The sequence below is a fragment of the Natator depressus genome, chromosome 1 (assembly GCF_965152275.1).
Source record: "Natator depressus isolate rNatDep1 chromosome 1, rNatDep2.hap1, whole genome shotgun sequence".
In the NCBI taxonomy this organism is placed as follows: Eukaryota; Metazoa; Chordata; order Testudines; family Cheloniidae; genus Natator; species Natator depressus.
The window spans coordinates 15,377,164-15,400,297 of NC_134234.1; the positions used below are offsets into that span (position 1 = coordinate 15,377,164).

The 23,134-nt window shown below is 44.7% G+C and overlaps 1 long non-coding RNA gene across 1 annotated transcript in view; it reads left to right on the plus strand.

The window, feature by feature from the left end:
• The window catches only part of LOC141981292 (uncharacterized), a 56,032-nt gene extending 33,136 nt beyond the window's left edge, over nt 1-22,896 (plus strand). Inside the window, exon 4 of the long non-coding RNA XR_012637721.1 lies at nt 22,620-22,896. This is a non-coding gene — a long non-coding RNA (uncharacterized LOC141981292). The remainder of the gene's footprint in view (nt 1-22,619) is intronic.
• Nucleotides 22,897-23,134: the final 238 nt, after the last annotated feature.

Sequence of the window (23,134 nt, forward strand, 5' to 3'; positions counted from 1 at the left end):
CTGATAATTTCCAGGGAGATACTGAGCTATATAATGGAAAGTGGACAAGACTTTCAAACTCTCACAGTTATCTGAGAGCTGCCCTGTTAAAACATGGACTCTCTGGTACTTGATACCATGCTCAGGTTCTGAGATATGCCTCAGAATGTTTTTGGAACTTCCTTATGTATTGGCAGCTGCCCCAAACTGTCGTGGGAACACAAAGAAAGGGCATTGCAGGTCACTATCAGAAGCCTTCTGGAAGCAGTGAAATTATGCTCAGTATTGTTTGGCATTTTTAAGCAGTAAGGCCAAATGTGCACTTCCCAGGCTTGTTCTGAGGAAGAAATAAAAGGAGTCACTGAAAGGTGATCTTCAGAAGGAAAGGAATATTTACTACTACCACCACCAAGACAGCTTAGGAAAACATACCCGGATATACTATAATCTGCATTACCATTCAGGTGAAGCAAAACTGAGCTGCATGACTTCCAGTGCTTACAGCTGGAAAGTCAGCACACAAAACACGGAAAACCCTTCATCTACCATCCCCCAGAACGAATGAGCTCATTAACTTGGAGTTAGTTTGTTACTTTAGAGAATTCTTATGAAAATTCTAGCAGCACCATGTATCAGTTACTTTCAACAAATTGTGTCGTTCACACATGGCAATAAATTGGCTGAAGAGCTGTTGTATTGCTGACATTGATAAAAATGGGATTTGGGACCCTCCCATCATTAACTCACTTACTGTGGCATTCCTCCCACCCAATCCCTTTTCTGTGTCATTGCTTCCCCCCAGAATGGGGCCAGTTTCTGCCTAGCCATAGAGACTGGGCACCTTTAGCTACCCAAGATATCCCAGAATGCTTTGCAGTTGCAGCGCTGCTGATTTAAAGGAACTGCTACAACAGTTAGTGCAAAGGATGCTGGGGTGTATCCTGTATATAAATAGGTCTATTACCCAAAAATAAGCAGAGACACCCTTTTGGAGTGGAGAACTGGGTGCACTGAAACTACACAGCTGGTGATGAGTGATTTGGGACTGGAATGTTGGTGAATGACCACAGGGATGCACAGGGAAAGCACCTATAATGATATATTGAATCACAGTCTGTCTTATACAGGAGGTGTATATTACTGAAGAAAACTACTACAAACCACAGGCACAACCAGGCTTCCTCACAACTTGCCTTCCAGCTTTGTCTCCCTTGTTTACCAGGGAACACTACTTAGCAAACAGAGACATCTAGTGGCAAAATAATATACTGCCAACAAACATATCATTATAATACCCGTTTACTCTTAAGGACAGTTCTGCTACCATGAGCTTTTTAGTACATACTAAAAAAAGACTATGTGGAAACTCAGTGATATTTTTAACTGAACTGTTGCAAAATGCAGTATTAGAATGATGCATTTCTAGTTCTCACATACCCCGAGGCTGGAGATAAAAACCACCACCACCACCACACCTCCTACCAATATGTCTCCTAGATCTCATACTGAGGAGTTCGTAGCTGTCTGTATTATGCCTGGTTCTGGTTATGCTTTTAGATATGCATGATGGTTCATAGATGCTATTGCTGTTGAGCTGATTGATGGGATATTGTTATACAGCTCAGAACACCATTTTTCCCATCTGTTCTTCACAAATATGGTTTCTGTTAAGACCTTTTCAGATTTGGCTTTGATGGCATTGAATTTTTGTCCGCAGGACTCAAGTTACCTGTTACGCTGAACATCTTTATGCAGCTTGTTCCATTTATTTCTGTTCTTTACAGGATACAAACCAAACCAATTACTATTTGGCTTTAGTAGCTATTAAAAAATAATCTTCTTAAGAACTCAACAAAACAACTACAAAATGTAACCTCAGAGAGAACCAGGTTCTATTGCCAATTACACTGGTGTAAATCCGGAATATCTCCATTAGATTCAGCACGAGTGCCCTGGATTTACACCAACATTAGTGACAAAATTTGGCCCAAGATGTTTAACATTGCAAAATTAATGGTGCAACAATTCATTGCGAGCCTGCTCTAAGTGCAGCTTTCTTATTATTGCTATGATGAAATAAAAAAATAAAAGCGGTGTCTGTGTCTATTGAACTAAGGGCCAGATCCTCAGCTGGTGTGAACTGGCATAACTCCCTTGAAGTCAGTGCAGCTATGCCAGTTCATGCCAGCTGAGGATTTGGCCCACAATGGCACAGTTGCTATATCAGCATGAAAGTGGCGCAGGCAAGAAAAAGCTAAGAGTTAGTTACAAGTCTTTAAATAAGTCCTGACCAGACAGGTTATTTGATAGCTGTGACTGCTGTAAAATATTAGGAAGATAAAAGGATTTGATGGAGAATAGAGGCAAAATTAGGGGTTTTTTAAGTCCTATTTATGGTTCTCAAAGTTTTCTCTTCTTTTTTGGTAGCATGTTTCCTCACTCCAACTGATATTAAGTTGTAAGTAAAATAAACTCTCTTTACAAGTGAGGCCCATGGACAAACAGATTTGTTTAGCTAATAATAATGGGAAAAACAGTTCTAAATGGACTTGAAACCATTAAGATGTGCATGTAGCTAATCTTTGGAGCACTGTGTTCCTCTCACTGTTATTTTCATCGTCTTTGCTCCTTTCCTTCCTTTTGTTACATACTTTTGTTGATGAAAATAATTAAGAGCACAGAAAAACTCTCAGCTGACTGAAAAGATTGAGACAGTTTACCTTAAAGAGGAGACGCATGCAAGGGAACATGAGAAAAGTGTACAAAACAACTGGTCTGGAGATGGTAGATTGGGTCAGTGTGTAGTGCGACGCAAACATATGAACAGACGACCAGGTGGCGGCCCGACAAATCTCTTGGATCAGCACCTAAGTGAGGAAGGGTGCCTGCGCTCTAGTGGAATGAGCTGTCACGGTTGCTGGCGGGGGCACCTTCGCCAGCTCGTAGCAGTAGCGGATGCAGGCCGTGATCCGAGATAAGATTCTCTGGGCAGAGATCGGGCAACCTTTCATCCAGTCTGTGACAGCAATGATCAATTGCATTGACTTATGGAACGGCCGCATTCTATCTATGTAGAAGGGCAGCACCCGCCTGACGTCTAGGGAATGCAACCTACGCTCCTCATCCGTCGCATGAGGCTTAGGACAGAGGACCAGTAAGTAAATGTCTTGGCCAATGTGGAACTGGGAAATGACCTTGGGCAGAAAAGCCGGGTGTGGACGCAGATGGACTTTGTCTTTGTAGAAGACCATATAAGGTGGCTCCAACATGAGCACCCTGATCTCAGATACCCACCAGGCCAAAGTTATGGTGACCAAGAAGGAGACCTTCCAGGAGGGCAGCAGAAGAGAGCAGGAAGCTAAGGGTTCGAAGAGGTGGCCATGAGCTTCAACAGTACAAGATTCAGGTCCCATGGGGGAACCGGGTCCCGGACATGTGGGTACAGGCACTCTAGACCTTTCAGGAACCATGCCGTCATGGGATGGGCGAAGATCGACCTGCCCTGGAGTGGAGGATGGAACGCCGAAGTGGCCGCCAGGTGCATCTTGACCGAAGACAATGACAAGCCCTGGAATTTAAGATGCAACAAGTAGTCCAGGATGCCCTGCAGAGAGGCCTCCTCTGGACGAATGTGCTGGTCTGAGGCCCAACCGGCAAAGCACTTCCACTTTGCCACATAGGTAGCCCTGGTGGAAGGCTTCCTGCTGCCCAGCAGGACCTGTTGGACCACAGCGGAGCACTCCCACTCATTCATACATAGCCACACAGCAGCCACGCCATCAGGGGCAGCAATGCCAGGTTTGGGTGCAGCAGATTGCCATGGTTCTGGGACAGCAGACCTGGCCGGAGAGGTAACTGCAGTGGGTCAGTCACCGAAAGACTCAGCAGCATGCCGAACCAGTACTGGTGAGGCCACATCGGGGCAATGAAAATGAACCATGCTCTGTCTTGCTTCACTTTTAGTAGGACCCTGTGGATAAGTAGCACTGGCATAAAGGCATACATCAGCGTTCCTGACCACAGAATCAGGAAGGCATCCGACAGGGATCCTTTGTCTCTGCCATGCAGAGAACAGAAGATGTGGCACTTCCCAGGTGGACCTGTTTTTGTCCAGATGGAACAGGGAGTCCCCCACTTTTGGAAGATCAGGCAGACCGCCTCTGGATGGAGGGACCATTGGTGGCGAGACAAGAAGGTGCTGCTGAGGTGATCTGCCAGGATATTCTTTGTTCCAGGTAGGTAGGCAGCCACCAGCTGGATTGCATGCTGCAAGCAAAAGTTCCAGAGCCTGAGCGCTTCCCAAACATAGGGCCGAAGACTTGGCACCACCCTGCCTGTTGATGTAATACATCATGGCTGTATTGTCCATGAGAACCTGCACCAGTTTTTCTGTCAGGTGGGGCAAGGACGCTTGACCGGCCAGGCACGCTGCCTTGAGCTCACTGACGCGGATATGAAGGGCTAGATCGTGCTGCAGCCAGTGGCCCTGAGTGTTGAGCTCGCCCAGGCGGGCCCCACAGCCCAGTTCTGACACGTCTGAGACCAGGGTGAGCGACGGTGATGGGGACACAAAGGGAACTCCCTGCAGCACTGACTTGGGGTCTAGGCACCAGTCCATGGACGAGAGGATGTAGTCTGGTACCGTGACCACGTGGTCCAGGGGTGCCTGCTGGGAATGCAGACCATTGCCAGCCACATCTGCAGGGGTTGCAGATGAAGCCGAGCGTGATTGACCACGTACGTGCATGCTGCCATGTGGCCCCATCAGCCACAGGCACGTGTGTGCCGTGGTGATCGGATGCCTCTTTATGTGGGCAATGAGATCCGACATGGCCTGAAAGCGCGCTTCCGGAAGGAAGGCCCTGGCTTGCGTGGAGTCAAGAACCGCTCCAATAAACTATGCGCTGGACCGGCATTAACATGGACTTTTCTATATTAAACAGGCCCAGATCGCTGCAGGTGGAGCACACCAGATCAAGGATTCTGTGCACCTGCTCCGGAGACTTGCCCTTGATGAGCCAGTCATCGAGATATGGAAAGATCTGCATCCCCCGATGCCTGAGGTAAGTGCTACCGGCACCACGCATTTCATGAATACCCTGGGGGCCAGGGACAGGCCAAGGATAGCACCATGAATTGGAAGTGGCACCCCGGCCACTATGAAATGCAGAAAACGTCTGCGCCCTGGGAAAATGGAGTCATGGAAGTAAACATCCTTTAAATCAAGAGCGGCATACCAGTCCCCTGGATCCAGGGAAGGGATAATGGAGGCCAGGGAGACCATGCGGAACTTCAACTTCTTGAGAGACTTGTTGAGGCCACGGAGGTCCAGGATGGATCTGAGGCCCCGCTTGGCCTTCGGGATTAGGGAGTATCAGGAATAGAATCCTCTTCCTTCCATTTCCTGAGGAACTGCCTCCACAGCCCCCAACTGGAGGAACTTGTTGACCTCCTGAACCAGGAGTTGCTCATGAGAGGAGTCCCTGAAGAGGGAGAGGGAAGCGGTAGGGCGGGAAGGAGCAGTATCCACAAACTGCAGGGTATAGCCTCAAGCTACTATGTCCAGGACCCAGCAGTCCAGCATAACCCATGACCAGGCCGAGCAGTAGGAAGAAAGGCAGTTGAGGAAAGGATGGGCAGGATTCGGCAGGATGACTGGGGCATCGCTCTTGAGCGCACCCTCAAAAATGATCACTTTTGGGCCTCCAGGTGCTTAGTGGGTCCGAGCTGTGCTGGCGAGCGGGAGGAAGAAGGGCAGCGATAGCTAAACCCAGTGTCCCTTCTCCTCACAGATCCCTGCTGGGGTTGCCAAGGCCTTGATGGCAGTGGAGGCCGGAATGGCTTTCTGGCCGCCTGTGGGGGGAATGCATGCCCAATGAGTGAAGGGTAGCCTTAGTGTCCTTCAACCCATGTAGCCTGGTGACAGTCTGATCGCAGAAGAACCCAACTCCATCAAAGGCTAGGTCCTGAATTGAGGCCTGCATCACCTGGGAGAGGCCCACTGTCTGGAGCCAGGAGCTGTGTTGCATGACCACAGCCGATGCGACCACCCTCGCTGCCAAGTCCCATGCCATTTGCAGGGAGCATGTGGCTGCCACAGTACCTTCCTCCCCCAGGGTGCCAAACTGTTGAGCCTGACCCTGAGGAAGGGAATCCTGGAACTTTTTAAGACCATCCCTAAGATTAAAATTATATCGGCCCAGCAGGATGGTCCGCCACCTGGAGCTGTAGTTTGGCTGTTGAATAAATTTTTCTGCCACATAAATTGAGTGTTTTTGGCTTCTTTATTTTTGGGAGCGAAGGCGGTGGGGACCTGCTTATCCTTTCAATTGGCCGCAGACACAACCAGTGAGCCGGTGGTGGGTGGGTACTGAAAACCTTTGGCTGGCACAAAGTATTTTTTTCTTGGCCTGTTTTGAGGTGGATGGGATGGAGTCTGCCATAGTGACCTGGCAATCTTGAGGACCCCATTGTGTATGGGCAGGGCGACATGGACGGCTGTGGAGTCCGAGAGGACATTGAAGAGGGTGTCCTCCTGCTCTGCCATCTCCTGCACCTCGAGCCCCAAGTTCTCAGCCACCCGCCGGAGAAGGGTTTGATGCTCCCTAAAGTCCTCCGGGGGGGTAGTCCTGAAAGGTCCTGCGACCCCCTCATCCGGGAAAGATGAGGAAGACTTAGCCACTGGTGGAGGAACTGAGGGCTTGGCCGCCGCTGGAGAGAGAGGTTTAGGGGTGGGTGGGTACAGGATCTCTACCCCAATCTTGGAATGGGCTTCTGGTACCGGGCCCAGTGCTGGTGGGGCTGCTGACCGTTGCTCCGACGCAGCCACCAAGGAGCAATGCGAAGGGGGCATCGTCATCACCAGAACGCCACATGCTCCCCAATACGGCCACTGCTTTGGCCATTGGCCGTGCTGCCACTGCGGTGCCATGGATAACTGAGCAAACTTCAGTGCCAAATCCCGTCGCTGAGACTGGGCCTCCGTGCCAGAGGAACCACCTTCTGGCAACCAAGGAGAAGCCATCAATGCTTGAGTCTGTTTACTGGTCGTGGCTACTGGTGATCGTTGGCCAGGCGTAACTGATCAGTGACTTTACTGGGGAGAGTGGTCCCGGTGCTGGGGAGACCAGCATCGGGGAGGAAGAGTGCCGGGGGACTGGTGCCATGGAGAACAGTGGTAAGATGCGGCACTTTCCCATGGTGCCAGAGATCAGGACTGACGTCTGGAGGTAGAACGGCGAGAGGGTGAACGACACCGTTCATAGTATGGGAAGCATCGACCCCGTGCCAGAGAGTAGCGCCGAGGAGATCAGGAGGAGTGCCCGGGTGACTGACAACATAATTGGGACCTGCCTTGGGATTCTATGCACAGTGGAGATCGGCATTTCTTGTCTGGCGACCAGCAGTGCTCTCTTGCCCCCTGAGGGGCCTTAACGGTGGGCTTGCCCTCTCTGGGAGCCTTAGCCTACTCCTGCGACACCAAAGACATCATAGGAGCAGGTGAAGACCTGTACTCACCCTGCACCTGGGCTTGGGATGACAACGGTGCAGGCAGAGTTGCAGGTCCCATACCGCTCCCAGGAGTTGGTGGAACTTTAAGGGGGTAAGAACCCCCCGAACATGGAGACACGTTCATGCAGCTCCGGAGAAGGCTGGGAGACAGGCCTGGGTCCTTGCTGGATGACCCCTGGGCCTTCTTGCTCAGTGCCGGAGAGTGCTTTTTAGCCTTCTTCTTCGGTACCGGCGACAGCGAACGGTGCTGGGAAGAGCCAGGTGCCAGTGGCATGCTGTGAGAGGCCAAGGCGCTCAGTGCAGCCTGTATGGAAGGCTCGGAAGCTGGGCAGAGGGTGGACTCCATCAGGAGAGCCCTGAGGTGAATATCCCTCTCCTTTTGGGTGCAAGGCCAAAAGTTCTTGCAGATCCAGCAACGCTCCTTGACGTATGAGTCCCCCAAGCACTTAAGGCAGCTGTTATGGGGGTCACTCACAGGCATTGGACTGCTGCAGTCCGAGCAGGGCTTAAATCTGGGAGCCCAGGGCATGCCCCACCTGGGGCAAAGTCTCTGCTGGGACCTTAACTATTAACTAACGAACTCTTAACTACTTAACACTATCAGTGATGCACAAAAAGGCCTGAAGGCCCGAAGTCCAAGGAAGAAAAAAACGTTAGCTCTTGCCAAGCAAGAGAGGCGCTCCGACTGACCACCTTGGGCGGTAAGAAGGAACGGAGAGGACCTGTGCCGGTGGCTCCTGAAATACCGCGGCATGAGTGCAGCATTCTAGGGGGCACCACAGCTGGCCCTACGGGTACCGCTAAGGCAAAAATCTCCAACGGCCATGTACGTGGGCGTGCGCACACCTAGAATGGAATAGACATAAGCAAGCACTCGAAGAAGAATTTCTATTCACCCTCTCAGATGACAAAAAGAAAAAGGACATGCAATTAAATTTATTCATAGATTTTAAGATGGCCAGAAGGGGCCATTATGATCATCTGTCCTGACCTCTTGTATGTCATGGGACATAGAATTTTACCCAGTGATTCCTGCAGCTAGCTCTGCAAACTGTGATTGATGTAGAACATATCTTTTAGGAACACATCCAATCTAGATTTTAAGGAGCCAAGTAATGAAGAATCCACCACACCCCTTGCTGATCTGTTCCAAAAGTTAATTACCCTCACCGTTAAAAAATTTCCATCTTGAACTTTGCTGACTTCAAAATTCCAGCCACTGGATCTTGTTGTGCATTTTTTCTGTTAAAGAGCCCTCTGATATCAAGTATCTTCTCCCTATGTGGGTAATTAAGGGGCCATACAGTGAAACTGAAACTCATTGCCACAGGATATCACTGAGGACAAGAGCTTAGCAGGAGTCAAAAAAGATTAGATATGTATACGGATAACAAAATTATCCAGAGTTATTACAGTCAATATTAAATTCAGGGACAGCTATAAATCCTCATGCTGCAGGACATGAACCAATCTCTCAATCCTGCAGGTCAGGATGAAACTTTCTGTCCAGGCAGGTTCTCTCATAACTGCCTGCTACAGAGTTTTTTTTTGCAATTTCCTCTGAAGCATCTAGTGCTGGCCACTCTCTAATGCAGAATACTGGGCATGGGTCTGATCTAGTGTGGTAATTCCTCTTTCCTTCTTGTCTTCAATTGAATTGTAAATGGTTTGTAGACAACCACAGATATAATCCATTCATATTTAATGTTTTAAATATCTTGGGATGTGGAAAACAAACAAACAGTCTCAAAAACTAAAACATTTAGCCCCCAGTGTAATGCCATTATGCAAAAGCCAATATTTCTGTATGTAGCTGCTGTAATTGTGTGCACAATTACTGCAAATGTACATGCAAAGGGAAGTCAGCTCTTCTATTACTCATTTTTGTGTGCAATCGTCCCCACAAATGTAGACATGCAATTACACTCAAGTAGACCTCTACCCAATGAAAATTTGAGCTTAAGTAACTTGCCCAAAGTCACATATGACCCAATGCTGGAGTTGGGAAAAGAAACTAGATGTGCTTTAAAAACTAATCAACACTCCCTTCTTTAAAAAAAATAAAAGTGTCAGTGGTCCAGTAAACTTATTCTCTTAGCACCGGAAAATAGCAGGACTGGATCTGATCTGATTTCTACAATGTTCCCTTACCTATTTTTGCTTTACAATGTCTTCATCACCCAAGCTTTCAATGACCAGCCTAGATAAGACACGTGACCTACACGGCAAAGCCTTGAATTTAACCGAAATGTACCTAACAAAGGATATTGGATGAAATGATGCTAAGAAGTGATTAGGAAAGAACAAACAAACAACAGTACAAAGTGTCATACAACAGTGCAGAGAATCAATGCAAGCATGTGCAATTGCGCCAGGCACTACTGCCAGATACCCAAGAGGGAAGTGGTTGAGTGGATTCTATCTGGAGAATAGAATCCAAGAGTAAGCAAAAGTGGGCTTGACCCAAAAATTTAATTTCCCTCCACAAAATAAATCTAGATGAGTGTCAGGCAAGACAGGTAAAGGTGGAATCAGGCTGAAGACCCCCTCACTTTGCAGCGGGCTGAGCATAGCTACAGATGACATATGCTATGCAGATAGATCAGACTTACCCTCTGTGCCCTGATACAAAATTAGCACCTTTCTCAGTTAAAGTTCCTAGTTACAGGGGGGTTTGCATTAAATATGGGCCCAGTTCTGAGAGTCCTTACTTATAGCTCTGACTTTCATGAGTAATGACTTCAGTAAGACTACTCACATGAATAAGGACTATTCAGTTATGGCTTACAGTACTGGGCCTTAAAGCTGTATTGTATTTTAGAGATTGACTAGGCTTTTAATACTTCTTCCATGGATGAGGTAATAATTGTCTATAAATATGTTTAAATGCCTTCAGGGAAGGGGAGTCCAGAAGATGTCCTGCCACAGCAGGGCAATAGACATGGCAGCGCAAAGCCACCATCAACACTTCCAGCATCAAGGGGGTCACAGTCCGAGCACACCTTAATATTGTCTCCACACTGCAGTTTTCTGTCCTTTGTGCAGTGACAGTGAAAGGATTTGGATGGATGCCCCAGCTACATACTTGCCTTTGGTTGGGACATTGAGGGGAATCCCAAATGAAGGGAGAAATCCTGCAGCCTTACTCAGATAAAACAAGTATGAGCTAGGGACCCTTTGTTAAGGGCTAAGACAGGCTTTGTGCATTCTGAATGCAGTCTCGATATAGCAAAATATCTCTCTCCCACCTGTCAAGTATTTCAGCTTCAAAACGCTGGAGGTGGGAACCTTCAGCTAAGAAAATCCCAAGGAGGTTTCCCTCCGCTCCCAATATATTTCACCTTGCAACTGCTTGACAGCTAGCACGGCATGTGGAAAAGAGGGGGGAAGAGCAGGAAAGCCAAGAAGGAACGAGGTAACGAAAGCCTGAAAACAGAGCTGGACCTGAGATGCAAAGTGTGGAACTGAACTTAAAAAAAAAATCAGCACATCCACGGGCACGGTTTTGTTTGGGCCCATTATAGGGAGAAAGACCAGCCACCAAGCTAAGCTCTTGAGCCAGTCTCCCTCAGAGTCGGATATTGTCAAATCTGGGCTCTTGGTTCAGGTCTATTTCTAAATGTAACTATCAGTCTGGAGAGAAGAGGGCAGATTATACTTTTTCAGAACTGTCTTTGGATCATGTGCGTAAGGGCTTGATTTAGTAGTTATTGAGCATCATCAACTCCCAGCAAATGCAGTGCTCGTCATTAAAATCATTACTTCAATAGGAGTTCAGGGATCTCAGTGCCTCACAGGATCAGGCCCTAAATAAAGGCGTTCAATGGACAACCCCAGCCACTGTTCCCCGAACCCTCCTCTTCCTTCTCTCACATGTTATTGAACATGTTCTTGTGGTGTAGATCCATGAGATGCTGGGAAACTCTTGGCTAAAGTGTGGGAGCCTCCCATATTTACGAGGTTGTCTTTGAATCTATTCTTTCAATTTATTAGCATTATTTTTATAATAAAGTATGTCATTCTGAAAACTCAGTAAGGAAGCTAGACAGGAGGACTATTTCTGAGATTCACAGAGCTCAAGTCCTATCTGGAGTGCTGTTCTGCAAGAAAGCCAGGAATCCATCAGGCCCATAAGTAAAGGATAAAACCGAAGGCCTTCAGCACAAGCCCACTTAACCACAACGACTGCTTCTTATTATGCCAATGTTCCTCTCTGCTGCCTCCATTTGATGCATCTCTTCATATACTTAGATTGTAAACTGTTTGGGACAAGGATCATCTATTTGCTATGTTTGCATACAGCACCTAGAACAATGGAGCCCTACTCCCTGATCGGGACCTCTACCAAAAATACAAATAATAAACTACAGTATTGAGCTAAAACAAGGATACATTTCCCAGTGTTTCTTTAAACTCAAGGAATTTGAGATACAAGTTTAAGGCCATTAAGCCACTCGTAATTTATTGATTTAGGCCCAGAGTTTCACACTTGAGTGCCTAAAGTTGTGCATCTTAATCCATAGGCCCCTAATTTTCTCAGCACCTCGAAAAACCAGGCCACTTATTTAGGTGCTTAAATATGAATTTAAGTGCATAACATTAGGCTCCTAAATGTGAGGCTGGGTGTTTATTATTATTTTGTCTTTTTTGTTGTTGTTTTTTAATTGATCAAAGCACCTCACTATAAAGACTTCAAGGCACCTTTAGCTAAGTGCATTCTCGCATTAGTGATATTTTCAAAAGTGACCAGTGCTGGGGGTGCCTACATTTCTGAGTGCCCAAAATGAGACACTTTAAAGGGGACCAATTTTCAGGAAGAGCTAAGCACTCAACTGCTGAAAATCAGGCTCCTTTCAGGAATCAAATTTAGCAGTCAAAAATGGAGGACCCATAATCACTAGTTACTTGTGAAAATCTTGGTGTTTAAACTGAGGCAAGTTAATCTGTGATCAAAGCTTTGCTTCTTGACTTAAGAGAAAAGAAACCTCATTTCTGTAGTGTTTGAGATTAACTGTATAAAGGAAAGGAAGGGTAATATACTTAGAGAAGGGTAACAACCTTATGAAGCTGATTTACAGAGTACTCTCTTTTGTCACGTCTGAGGCTGCCAAACATGAAGTAACCATTGTCTGTTTTTTATAGAAGCAGCATCAGTGACTTGGAAAGCACAGAATAAGGAAATGTTTTCTCCATGACATACTGTAGGCTGGCTACAATGTTCTTCCTCAGCAGCTGGGGTTGATAAGCGCTGTCAGCATTCTGTGACTCTTTCTGGGATATTGTTGTCAAGGATGAATTTGAAGCAATCAGATAGAGACAAATACCAATATGCCAGAATAATTCAATCATGCTGAAGAGAATCCTGCACAACTTGATTGTAGGTCTGAGTCCTTTAGAATAGATGTACTAATTCAATTTGAGCGGCCTACTGGGAATAATCAATTTTACATATAGCTCCTACTGAGTTTTCCAATGCAGGTATGGGTATTACATTTAAAAATGAAAAGAATATTCATATACCACCATATATATATATATATATCTATGCAACCCAGTAGTGTTACCATAAAACTAGGCTGCAATCCAGAAACAGCATTAGATGCTTCGTATACTCATCAAAATGGTTCTCTTATAACAGCTTTAACATATTTGAAGACCTATCAAGACCCTACTCAGTCTTCTTTTATAAAGACTAAGCATGCCCAGATTCTTTCTTCATAGGTCAGGTTTTGTAAACCTTTTATCATTTTTGTTTCTCTAGTCTGGACTCTCTCCAATTTGTCGTCATCTTTCTTAAAGCATGGCTTCCAAAACTGGACACAAGGCTCCAGCTGAGGCCTCACCAGTGCTGAGGGTAGCAGAACAATTACCTCCCATACCTACCTCTGACATACGACATTCCTACTAATGGGTGTCAGAATCTTAGTTTTTTCACAACTGCACCACACTGTTGGCTCGTATTCAATTTGTAATCCATTAGAACCCTCAGATCCTTTTCAGCAGTCCTATTGCCTAGCCAATTATTCCCCATTTTGTAGTTGTGCATTTGATTTTTCCTTCCTAACTGTAGCTTACACTTTATTGAATTTCATCTTGTTGATTTCAGACCAATTCTCTCATTTGTCAAGGAAGAATTTTTGTTCCCTTTGAAGCTTATGAGTGTTTCCCCAAGTGCTGGACAGGGATGGGGATAGCTTGAGAAGAACATGAAACATTTGACAACCCTCTGCTGGCCCAGGTAGTGAGAACCAATCTCTGCAGAGAGACACATCCCAGAAAGAGCTTGTCTTCACTGCTAAAAAAGAAGTTTTTTACCTCGGGATAAGTGAAGACAGGGCACTTTCATTTTACCACGAGGTAAACTCAACATGGTCAGTCCTATTCCCCCACCTGGAGCTGATCTTGACAAGTTTACCTCATGAAACTAAAATGCTTTGTCTTCTCTGTGTTTTTACCGCAGGATAGCTCACACATGTTAGCTATGATTAGGTTCAGGGGCATTATCTCATACATAATTGGAGATAGTTTATACATAAAAGCAACAAAACCACAAGAAAATTCATAAAAACCAAATGGGGAACTAAAAAGACGTGTGCCTAATGTAACATTGGTCACTTTGCCTTTCTGTTGCCGCATGTTTGTACTGTATAGTGTCTGGCACATTTTGGGCACTGCTACAAAATAAGGGTAAGACCCTTCAAAGACAATTAGTGATTTATTCTATTCTTGGTCATTAGATTTTTTTTCCTCTAACACAGATGCTTTCATTTAAATAGCTGGCCAACATCACATGAATCTACATATTCAGACATGCAGTTAGCTAAATATAAGCTGAATGACATCACTGAAGTGAATTGGTAAATGATAATGAAGTAATGCAACAAATTAACATCAAATGCACATATTATGCACAACTATAGTGAGCTGCTTTTCAACATCGGTTTGATGGAAGCTTGGAAAATAAATTACTGATGGGTTTATAGACTGCTGAAATTCCTTAACTAGGTCTGCCTGTGTTGCATTCCATTCAGAGTCTTAAATATAGAATAACCTTACAGTTACAAGAAAAGGAGTACTTGTGGCACCTTACAAACTAACAAATTTATTTGAGCATAAGCTTTCGTGAGCTACAGCTGAAGTGAGCTGTAGCTCACGAAAGCTTATGCTCATATAAATTTGTTAGTCTCTAAGGTGCCACAAGTCCTCCTTTTCTTTTTGTGGATACAGACCAACATGGCTGCTACTCTGAAACCTTACAGTTACAGTTTCTTAGGGTTCAACTATAGCATCTGGAGAGTCCTTTACAGAATTGAGCTCAGAAATGCCAGGAAATTTGCACACACAGATAATCAGAAAGTATTCCTCAAATGTATTTCAAGATCTTGCAACACAAAGCTTCACCTGAGCTGGAAACAGAACTATCCACCTGCATTACATTACTGGTGAGAGGAATGCTGCTGCCACATTTGTTTCTATGGAACTGATGCAGCCTCTTCAGAAAGAAAAAGAAAGAAAGACAGACCATGCTGATCCTTCCCTGCTCCACCACAAAGATCTCTCTCCTGGAGTTAAAAGAAACACTAAAAATGTCCTTCCACCTGAGCAACGCACATTGTTGTAAAAATTGTGTCAAGCAAATAAAAATCCTGAGCCCAACAGACTTACTCATTACGCACAAACAACACTAATTAGATTTTAAAAAGCTGAAGGAAGATTAGATCTGCTTTTGCATGCTAAGGAAACAGGCTGGATTTTGTTAGCTTTGAGCAGTCAAACAATTCCCACGTTCTCTGCCAGAAAGCCCTAGGAGTGGCTACTCGCTGTTACTATATCACTACTTACGTTATAATCAGAGATCTTTAAAAAATTTAGTAAGCTGCTTTTTAATGCTAGTTTCCTCACAGTTCCTTGACACAGTGGCATATTCAGTGTACTGTGTAAGATCTCTGAGCATAGCTAGAAAAATCCAAGACACATTTTTATCTAAGCTAGGACAATCCTTGTATGTAATAAGATATTACCAGTTTGGTTTTAAGAATGTCTGTAAATTAAAATGCTCAGGGAAAATGTCATGATCCTGCAGGAAATACTGATTTGTTGAAAATTATGAAGAGACTGTATTACAGTTTGTAACTGGATAAATATAGGAGGATGGGTTTCTGATTTAGTGGTCAGGATTTAATATCCTACACTTATGTTCTAATTTAAGTTGGTAACATTAAAACGGCCATACTGGGTCAGACCAAAGGTCCATCTAGCCCAGTATAGTCTCTTCTGACAGTGGCCAATGCCAGATATATTGGAATTGGAAAAGGTTCAGAAAAGGGCAACAAAAATGATTATGGAACAGCTTCCGTATGAGGAGAGATTAATAAGACTGGGACTTTTCAGCTTGGAAAAGAGATGAATAAGGGGGGATATGATAGAGGTCTATAAAATCATGACTGGTGTGGAGAAAGTAAAGTATTATTTACTCCTTCTCATAACACAAGAACTAGGAGTCACCAAATGAAATTAAGAGGTAGCAGGTTTAAAACAAATAAAAGGAAGTATTTTTTCACACAATGCACAGTCAACCTGTGGAACTCTTTGCCAGAGGATGCTGTGAAGGCCAAGGCTGTAACAGGATTCAAAAAAGAACTAGATAAATTCATGGAGGATAGGTCCATCAATGGCTATTAGCCAGGATGAGCATGGATGTTATCCCTAGCCTCTGTTTGCCAGAAGCTGGGAATGGATCACTTGATGCTTACCTGTTCTGTTAATTCCCTCTGGGGCACCTGGCATTGGCCACTGTCAGAAGAGAGTATACTGGGCTAGATGGACCTTTGGTCTGACCCAGTATGGCCGTTCTTATGTTATTAAGGAATTATTGGGGCAAGGGGAACCACAGAAACCTGATGTTTAGAGCAACTGTATTGTTACAATAAGAAGAATGGTCCAGAAGTTACGGTGCTGGCCTGGGACTAGAATTCAATTCCATGCTCCATCACTGATTTCCTGTGTGTCTGGACAAGTCACTTTAAGGCTCAGGTCCTCAAAAGGTCCTTGGGCCCCTAACTTCTACTGAAACCAGTGGAAATTAGGAGCTGAAATACCTTTGACAACCTGGGCCTTAGCCTCTCTGTGCCTCACTCTGCCATTTGTACATTGGGGATAACAACACTGCTGTACACCACAGGGGTGTTGTGAGAATAAATTCATCAAAGATTATGATGTGTTCAGATACTATAGTGATCAAGGCCATAGACAGATAATACATGACAAGGCTTGTAAATTTATGCAGGGGTATAGGAGGTTAAAGAGTGCTAATAAAAATCAGAATTTTAAAAGGGGAGAATAGGTTAGAAATTTGGGGGGATGTGGAGAGGAGGCGAAGTAGATCGCATTAATGAAACTTAGGTTTGAATGTTAAAATACCTGACCCAGCTCCACATCACTCTAATGCTTTTCCATGAACTCATGCTGCAGTTGATTGCCTATATGACCTCAGTGGCTGATACTGTCCCAGGCCTCATAATATTGTTGACTGCTGTGGAGATAACAAGTAGAAACTTAATTACTTTTCAGCCATTCAGGACGGTTTTCCATGTATTTAATTTAAATAATAGGCAATGCATTTCTATGGAAAAAAACAGGCCAATCAACCAAGTAAAGCAACCTGAGTAAGGAAGAGAACTAGCTGTTCCAACTTAATCCTAATGGTTTGGGTTCATATACTTGGCAAACAGTGTCCTCTGGGAGAAGTGATACACAGGATATAATTGCATACTATGGACGGTTTCCTGTACTTGCAGCAGAGGATTTACTTAAGGGACAATCCAATGTCAAGCCTGGGAATTTTTTATGGATTCTAACTTTTGTTTGTTATTGCAAATGCACCTATTATCAGGAAAAGGCTGATGGTAAAGGGAGTTTTATGTTTCATTGTTGAGGAGTGCCCTCCAACAGAATTTGCTTCGTTATGTAAGAATCGAAGACCATTACAGCGAAAAGTTGCCTCACCTCTGATGATGGTTCTTGAAGAAACTGAAGAGCTTAGCCTGTGGAGTATTCTATGATCTTCTACAATTGCAGTTGCTAAAAGGAATGTTACACAAAACATCCAGCTTAGACAGTATGGACAATTTTTTGTGTGTGTTTTGAATAGGCGTTAAGTCTCAGCATAAAGGTCAGAGATTATTCATGCACAATGGTAAGACCCACTGCAAACTTAAAAAGCAGGGAAAATTCATTCTGAAATGTAGCAATCTCTCCTCTGGGGAGGTTGCAATATTTTATAAAGCAAAGTTCAAAAGGGCAATTACTGTATGGTGAAACCTCATACCACAAATGTACATGACACTTGAGAAACAGAAGACATAATTTCCACCCTAAAGAGCTCACATTGTATATTAAGGCTTAACCATGAAAAGCAAAGAGCTGTTATGGGGAAAGAAAGTATGAGGATTACATTGATATTGTTGCTTTTGTTAGTAAGGTCTTGCAGAGCTTCTTTTTTTTTTTTAAATGTTACTATTTCTTTGATGGGAGGACTAGGGGTTGTAGGGTTGCGTGTCAATTTGTGGTGACCTGGCTAGGCTAGGCTAGGCTGTGAAAAGGGGCAAACCAAGACAAAGGGATCATTTTAAATTTTTTGAACTTTTATAAAGGAAAACCCCAAAATTGTACCAGAAGCATCAATAATATAGAACGTTACCAAAAGACTTACTATTTATAGTAATAAACTATAGGTTACCAACTCATTAACCTTTATGAGCTTTTACCTGGTGGGCAGTTAGTACCAAATGCATTGTTACTAACAAGAACAAAAGAGATTACAATATACTATGTCACTTCAAAGAACCAACTTTTCCTCTCCTTGACTGCAAGTCCAACTCCACTCTTGCTGTCCTGTTCTTTGCTTCTCTTCAGATTGCTCCTTAGATTCAGTGTTTGTGTGGCTGTACCTCTTTGTCACCGAGTTTATCCACAAGCGTGGTTTCTTCACCTCTTGGGTTCTCACTTGTCCATTAGTCACCTTTGAACTGTATTCCATCAACAAATGTTCAGTAATTCTCTCTGTTCATGTACTTTAGGGGTGGGGGGGTGGGGAGGCTCTCATTATTGCTTCCAGGATGTTTGCATCTAACCCAACTTTTTGATCAATTACCTTTTTCACCAATTCTGTTTCCCTTCAGTTTTTTCCCCTTGAGGCTCACTCTCTGGTAAGTCTTAAGGGTTTATTTCCCTCTTCTTTAAGTGTCTGCTCACATATCCAGGTTTTGTTTTTGTTTTTAGTTTTTTTTGCTTCTCCTGACCTTAAATCTTTCCTATTTTCCTTCTTTCCTCCTTCTCACTTCCCAGTCCCCTACTTTTATTCTCCTGTTCTTCTTTTATTGTTCCCCTCACCGCCTAGCCAGGCTCTGGTTCATCCACTAGCTCAGCAACTCAATTCTTCACCTCCTCCAACGGCTTTTTCCAACTGCCCCTTCAGGCGGATTCCAAGCCCGTGGCCCCAGCTCGAGCTCCCCTCTCATTGGCCATCTCTCCCACCAGGACAGCATCCCTGCTGCAGCACATGGAAGTGCCAGGAGGTGGGTTACTACACCTCTCTTCCTATTAGCCACTGATCCCATGAGTTTCTTCAGGCTTATGTAGCATCTGTTTTTAGCAGCCAGAAATATGACTGTTACGCGAAGAAAATAAAGGCTATCTATGCAGAAACAATTATAATTGTATTATAGAATTCATGCCCATCCATACTTCCTACCGTTACTACAGTGATCACCGTCTCTCAAACTGGTCAGTCAAAATAGGAAAGCTTCAGTGAAGGCTAACAGGAAAGACTAGAGCAGTGGTTCTCAAACTTTTGAACTGGTGACCTCTTTCACATAGCAAGGCTCTGAATCCGACCTCCCCCCCTTATAAATTAAAAACACTTTTTAAAATATTTAATACCATTATAAATGCTGGAGGTAAAGTGGGGTTTGGGGAGGAGGCTGACAGTTCGCAACCCCACATGTAATAACCTCACGACCCCCTGAGAGGTCCCAACTCCCAGTTTGAGAACCCCTGGATTACAGTATTATGAGGAAGGGAAGAAAAGATATGGTTTTACATATAAAGAGATTAAAAAGAGAATAAAAGGAAACATTTGACATTCAAGGCAGCAAGTTTAAAAAAGATTAAAGAGATTTCATCATCAAAATACATACTATAATCAACCTGTGCAATTCAAATAATATTCAGGTAGTTAAGCAAAATACAGCCCTGATCCTGCAAAGATTTACACACATTTAGCTTTACTTACCATGAGTAGTCCTGTCTGTCAAAGTAAAGTTAGGCACATGTTGAGGTTTGCAAGACTGGGTGCTAAAAATATTTAACGTTTTAAATGAATAGGGAAAATATTTACAACGTCACTAGCTGAATTAACAATTTAGGCAAAGATTTTAGAAAGTGACTAGTGATTTCAGTGTCTCGGATTTTGTATGGCCAGTTTGACACATCTTTAAGGGAGGGTGCTCAGCACTTTCTGAAAGTCAGGCCCCTTTACAGAGTCTCAAGTTAGGCATCCCAAAAATCATTATTAGCCACTTTCCAAAATCTTGACCTTACAGGACATTACTGTAGGCATAAGTCAACGAGGATCAGGAAAGTTCCACCCAGTCCTACAAAACGGTCCCGATATATTGAGGAAAATTCACCTTCTTTGAAGATACAGGGCACTGTTTTTGGAACATGCTACCAAGCTCGATGGAGCAATAGTCAGCCCTCAAGGACCATATGACAGCTGAGGATCAACATCCAAACATCCCAATGGAGAGCCAGAGCTGGCTCTGCAGGCTTTATTCCTGCTGAGAGCTCCCCATTGATAGGGGAAATCTCAACCAGCCAGTTACATCCAGACTCGGCTTCTTCTTGCTGCCTGAGAGGTATAGAGGTTGGATCGTACTGGCAAATCTCATACTAATAAAATGGCTGTTAAGTCAGATGTGAAAAACTATGGAAAAACTAGAATACATTAAGTTAAATTGTACACATACCAAGTACTTGCCAAACCAAGCTTTTACAGTAACAGGAAATGGCACTTTACCAAATGCCAAGGTCTCTACCCTAACCACAGATTTCTCAGTAAATATCTCTTCTATAAAGCTGATCTACTTACGAGATTAAAATTTACAACAACAGCTAAATGGGGAGAACTCTGCTCACCTGCTAAGAAGTAATTCTTTCAAGCTTTCCACAATAATTTCTGATGCTGACCAGGGTACCCTGTATTATGTATGACACTGATGTGGGATCTATAGTTCTGTATCATGTACTTGGTGAAAGTCTTAAAAGCAATGCTCGACTGCATACTTACACAATCTTTCAGTACTATGAAGCAGAAACAATCTAATAAATTCCATGTTTTTCTACTCATGTGTTTTGCTAGCATAACAATGCTGAGATCTCAGATCTTCAGTAAAAGGGTACAGAAGGGCCTGCATAGTTGCTTTAAAATTTCTTAGAAACAAGCTGTGTAGATTCCACATAAACCTACTTTTTGATTAGAGTCACTAACCAAAGTTGACTTTTGCAAGACAAAATATGTAACTTCCTTAAATAAAATGATTACTAACCTTTTCTAAACTACTGTTCTTTGAGATGTGTTGCTCATGTCCATTCCACGTTAGGTGTCTGTGTGTGCCACGTACACTGTTGCCAGAGATTTTTCTATCAGTACTATTCATTGGGCTGGCTCTAGCGTCCTCTGGTGCCCTACGCTTATATGCAGGTATAAAGGGCGCCACTGGCCCCGCACCCTCTCAGATCCTTCTTGCCAGTCAACTCCCACAGAGGGGTAGGAGGATGGGTTATGAAACAGACATGAGGAACACATCTCAAAGAACAACAGTTACAGAAAGGTTAGTAACCATTTTTTCCATGTTAAGTGACTCACAAGCAGTAGCCAGAGGTGGGATCAGAGTTCCATGGGGACTGCAAACCAGCTCTCCTGAACCTAGCATCAGTCTCAAGCCTGTTGGGTGATGGCATAGCAGGATGACAGGTTATGCACTGATGACCAGGTTGCGGCCCTGCGGATGTCTTGGATCAGAATCTGGGCGAGGAACACTGCTGAAGAGGCCTGAGCTCTCGTAGAGTGAGCCATCACGATAGCTAGAGGTGGGACATTCACCTGCTCATAGCATGCCTGAATACAGGACATTATCCAGGATGAGATTCTCTGGGCTGACATCCTTTCTGCTACTGCCACAAAGAGTTCTGTAGATCTGCGAAAGAGGGCAGAGGGCGAGGGCACACCTAGCATCTAATGGGTGAAGCCACCCCTGTTCTGAATTCTTGTGAGGCTTCGGGAAGAAGACTGGCAGGAAAATGTCTTGGTTGCTATGGAACTGCGAAATCACCTTTGGTAGGAAGGTCTGGTGGGGGCGCAGTTGGACCTTGTCCTTGAAGTACACCGGGTACGGTGACTCTGGTGTAAGGGCCTTGATTTCAGAGACCTTTCTGGCTGAGGTGATTGCTACCAGGAAGGCAACCTTCCAAGAGAGAAGCAGTAGAGTGCACGATGCCAACGTCTGGGGAGGACCAATGAACCTCAACACATTTCGGGGGGGGGGGGGATCTCTCCAGGACTTTAAGAAAGCGGACTGTAATTTCATCAGAGAACACTGACCTGCTGTTCACCTGTGGGTGAAAAGCTGAAATTGCTGCTAAATGCACCTTGATAGATGCAAGGGCCAGACCTTGTTGCTTAAGATGGAGCAAGTAGTCCATGATAGACTGAAGGGAAGACTAAGTCAGAGAGAGGTCTCGTTAGGATGCCTCTATCAAAAAACACTTCCATTTGGTGAGGTAGGAAGCCATCCATTAGGGCTACCTACTACCCAGCAAGACCTGTCAAACTTGTTCTGAACAAGCTTGCTCCTCCGGGTTCAGCCATATAACATCCAGGCAGTTAGGTGAAGGGAGCTGAGGTTTGGGTGGAGTAACCGACCATGGTCTTGAGAGATCAAATCGGGATGGAGCAGGAGTGGAAATGGGGTTGCTACTGGTAGATCTAGCAGCATGTCGAACCAGTGTTGGCGCGGCCATGTCGGGGCTCTACAAATAACTCTCGCTTTGTTGCGTTTGATTTTCAGAAGGACCCTGTGAACCAGAGGAACCGGGGAGAATGCGTACAATAGGAATTCTATCCAAGGAAGCAGGAAGGCATTGGAGAGGAAGGCCAGGCTGGGCCCATTCAGTGAGCAAAACTGATGGCACTTCCTGTTCTGCAAACAGGTCCTCCTGGGGAGACTCTCCCTTTGGAAGATAATCTTGGTGACTTCTGGGTGAAGGTGTAGGCCTCAGACCTGATCAACCCCTTCCACCTGCATATTAAAACAAAGAGGGGTAACAAAAGGGACCACTCATGGTGAGAGGAGTAGAATCTGCAGAGGTGATCTGCCAGTGCATTCTGGGTTCCCGGAAAGTCTGAAACCTTCATGCACAAGTCCCATAGATGGACGGCCTCCTGACAGAGGGCGGAGGAGTGAGCACTTCCCTGCTTGTTGATGTAGAAGATGGCTGTGGTATTGTCCATCAGAACTTGCACGACCTTGCTTGCGATCCGCGGAAGGAACACTTGGCAAGCTAAGCAGACCACTCTGAGCTC